General features: G+C 40.1%; 1 non-coding gene across 1 annotated transcript; it reads right to left on the reverse strand.

Annotated features, from left to right (window-relative positions):
* Positions 1-247: 247 nt before the first annotated feature.
* LOC141425094 (U2 spliceosomal RNA) lies at positions 248-437 on the reverse strand. Its single transcript, XR_012450199.1, has one exon. It is a non-coding gene; the product is annotated as a U2 spliceosomal RNA (small nuclear RNA).
* Positions 438-4390: the final 3953 nt, after the last annotated feature.

A 4390-nucleotide genomic window follows, 5' to 3' on the forward strand; every position in this document is an offset into this window, starting at 1 on the left:
GGTAACTAAATAGGAACAGCTCTATATAGGACTAGTTAATGCATGATTCAATCTCTAGCCATTGAAAATGTCAAGGAATGTATTTTGGGAAGGAGGCAGCCTCCATTCTCAGGAGGATAATTTAAGGCAGATAATAGAGGGTTTTTGTTTGTTTGTTTGTTTTTTCAGTGCTGGGGCTTGAACTCAGAGCCTGCACCTTTAGCCACTCCATCAGCCCTTTTTTTGTGAAGGGATTTTTTTTTTTTTTTTTTGGTGCGCCATTTCTGGAAGTACTGCAATACCAGGTCACTGCGTGGAGTGGACGGAGCAAGCCCCATTCCATCTCCCTGCTCCAAAAATCCATTTAATATATTGTCCTCGGATAGAGGACATATCAGATATTAAACTGATAAGAACAGACACTACACTCGATCTTAGCCAAAAGGCTGAAAAGCGATGTGAAGGTATATTTTTGAGATAGGGTCTCATGAACTATTTGCCCAGGCTGGCTCCAAACCTCGATCCTCCTGGTCTCTGCCTCCTGAGTAACTAGGATTATAGGCATGAACCACCGGTGCCCAGCTAATAGAGGGCTCTTAACATGTCCACCAGACTCAGGACAAAGTCTTCTACCTCTATTGAGGACTTATGCCTGGAGCCTAAGAGATTAGAATATTAAGAAAGATCTGTCGCAAAATACATCAAGCCAGCTTGTTCTACAGCCAGGGCTTTTTTTTTTTTTTTTGCTTGAAATAGAAAAAAAGAAAAAAAAAACTCAGCAGGCAACCAGTCTCAGAGATAGTGGACGCTGCTTTGGTTCCAGAAAGCTCTGGTTTAAGTAGCTTCCTGGATATGGAATACCATAATATGCTTTGGGGAACATATTAAGTTCCTCCCCTTGCTCCTGGGTAGCTGCTCTAGATGTGAATTATGCAATTCTCAATTGATATGTGAAGGACTTTATGACCTCTGTCTGCTTCTTTGCAACATCTGAGCCACCTTATTTATGCTTAGGGCTAGATGGCTCATTGTGTATGGAAACATTCACCTCCCTTTAAGTGAAAATCAAAACAATCAAATTAAAAAGTCTACTTAGCATTTAGCCAGGAATAACGTTAGCTGCAGACCTCAGACCTTCATATCAATATAATGAGTGTAATGATGGAAATGTGTACATTTAGGTTTCAAATCCATTTCTTCATTTCATTTTTAATGTAAGGTGCACTGGAATTATAATTCCTCTTCAAATGATGATGGCTATTGCAGCTAGGGGTGGGACTCAGTGATAAAGGGTCTGCCTAGCATGCAGGGAGCTCTGGGTTCAATCTCTAGTACCAAAAATTAATAACAATAATAATAAATAATGCATTATTTTCATCAATTAGTATACAGCACAATAATAAGTATTATTGCCATTTGGGGAAAATAAAACTGTAGTTTCTAAGTGTAAAGGGCTTGTCTACGGGAATTAACAAGAGAAAATGGACAGAAAGTGGGAGACTCCAAGTTTCATGCTCTAACCTCCTCCTTCTTTTTGTTCATTTTTGGAAATCTAAATGCAGAAATGGAATTCCATTGTGACAAAAGAATGTACTGAAAAAAACTCACTTTTTGCTGCATGTGTTGGCACACACCTATAATATCAGCACTTGGGTGTCTGGGGCAGGAGGATTGGGATTTTGAAGACAGCCTGGGCTATATGGCAAGTCCCAGGCCAGACTGAGTGAAATAGTGAGGAGACCCTGTCTCAGGAAAAAAGAAAAAAAAGAGTGACATTTTTTCCATCTCATAGGGTATGACATCAAGACAGGATGTGACTACCTATAAAAGTTCCCTGGTGGGCCACTGAGTGTCACACATAGAAATTCAGAATCAGCACGGCTGGGCAGGTCCCCAGGAACCTGCCTATTTAATGGACTCTGCCAGGGGCCTCAGGCAGGCTCCTTGGACCAAATTTGGAGAGTTGGATAGTAGGTCTTTTCTTTCTTGGAATGATTCAGGCCAAATCAAGAATGCTTAGTGTTCTCTTCTTTTATATCCAGGGCAACAAAGCCACCTCTGAAAATCCAAACTTGCCCATTCCTGACATTTTTTCCAGCAATTCATAGATAATGATATCCCTAAGCTGTAGCAAATCGAAACTTCAGCCTTACTGTGTTAGATTGTGTTACACCGAGGAAGTGAATGAAAGACAAACAGTCTGGATTCTCTCTGTTGGGGGTACATTTACAAACATACTCTTTAAGAATTCCATCCTGAACAACTACAATTTCAGATTGAAATATTGGGACTTTTTCCTGAGCAAATGCCTGACTGAAGTCTTTAAGTTATACTGTATATCCTGTGGCCAGATGTCTATTTTCAGCAAGCAATCATGAACTCTAGAAAGTTTAAGCTGCTGTGTGATATGAGTTACTAACTTACTAGATCAATTACCAAAGGGTTATGGTGGTCAGTCAAGAGAAATATGACAGCAAAATTCCACTCTGACCCAAGCCAGACATTTTTACAGGCAGGATTCTAAGAGCCTGGGAAACTGCAGCTCTACTCTCACTAATTCAAACTCCCTTCTCAATTACCCCGGGAGGAGGGTTACTGGTCATCAGCATACTCTTCCAACTCTGCTGGGTAGTTCCTTTAAATCATGGTTACAGTGTTCTCAGTTGTGGTTTTAATGTACTCAAAGTAGCAGCTATAGGGATGAAAATAGGCCCCTGTTTTTTCAGGGTAGAGTGGTAATTCACAACCATGGTTAATATCAGAATCGCCTCTGGAGATTTTAGGACAATCCAGATGCTAGAAAACCACCCCTGACCTAGTGATTCAGAATCTCCTGGGATGCAGCCTGGATTTGTGTATTTGTTCTTACTTTTTTTTTTTAAAGCTTTCCAAGAGTCTCCGTCTCCCTGAATCTTATAATTTTTTTTTTGTTTATATCATAGTAAGATCAACAGTCTGATTATAACACATCGAAACTTTCTAACAACTCTGTGGGGCAGGAATTCTCGTGTACATATTACAAATGAGGCAACTGAGGCCCAGAAGAATTTAAGCAAATTGTCCTAAGTTACTAAGTCTAAACCTATGCTCTTTCTACATGAAAATCCATCATTACTTAGGAGGCCCAGGGTTCAGCAAGATGAATTACTTTGCTCAGTAGAATAGCAGAAACACCTGTGGATATTTTTCTCAGTAAAAGTCCCACCCCTCTCCCTCCTCCTCTTTTATCCTTTGGGTCTCAGATAGCATTTCCATACGGGTACTTTCTGAGTCTCTGGCCAGCTTCCCTTCCTTTGTGCACCCTGTCCATTCTGCACTGGATCTTACACTATACTGTAATTATTTCTCTACTTTGTCTATATTCCTCTCAAGACTATGTCCTGCCAATACCTGGCTCATAAAAATGTTCAGTAAATATTTGTTGAATAGATGGAGAGATGGATGAATAGACAGATGGACAGATGAATAGATGGGTGGATAGATGGATGGATAATTATAGACTGAATTAACTGGCAATGAATGGCAGCAAGGGAGCAAAAATGAGGTTATGACTAAAATTGTTGGAATTGTTGGAGTAGAATAATTTTTTTTTAATTATGGAATTCTTTCAGCAAAGTGAAGACTTAGGGCGAACATAATTTAGGGCATAAGTCTCCAAGGTAATTCTGATGTTCCTGGGGAACATTTAGGTCACAAATGAATGAATAGATGATAACTCATTGTTACATGGGAATAGTAATAAAATACCACCTTGGTTTTGTACAACACTTTTCTCCCAAAGAGGTTAAATCACTCAACAGAGGACAGTTTGTCATTTCCCATTTCAACCAATTTTCTCTACCTGGTTATTCCAAGTTTCTGAAAAGAAAGAAAGCAGAAGGGAGAACAAAGACCATCTGTATGGTGGAGTTTGAAGTTCTGTTGCCCTATGGCTCCACGGTGTTCCTATAAAGAGAAAGGTTTTGAAATATGGCAGGTCCTCAAGAGTAACAAAGAGCATCTTAGAAAACAGAGCAAAGCAATGAGAGCATAATAAAGAAGGAAGGCAGCGTAAGTACAGAGGCAGAGCCTACAAAGAGGTGTGGGTGTTAGAGAAGGAAGCTCCTCCTTCCATTCCTACTCCGGGACTGGAGCCAGCTGCACAAAAAGAGGAGCCTTTTAATATGATGGGCAGGTCTTCAAGAGCAATAAAGGGCAGATTAAGAAAGTTCTAAACACTGTGCAATCCTGTGTGCACACACACACACACACATATCCTACCTCAATACCATCTTTATTTCCTTCCTGCACTTCTTCTTAATACTGCATAGCAAGAAGTCTAATGTAAGATTAAACCATTTTGAGCATCAGAGTGAACACCAGCTTTCCCCAGCCAGAACATTTTTTCCTCATTATCACCTCATTAAGATAC

The sequence above is a fragment of the Castor canadensis genome, chromosome 7 (genome assembly GCF_047511655.1).
Source record: "Castor canadensis chromosome 7, mCasCan1.hap1v2, whole genome shotgun sequence".
Classification (NCBI taxonomy): domain Eukaryota; kingdom Metazoa; phylum Chordata; class Mammalia; order Rodentia; family Castoridae; genus Castor; species Castor canadensis.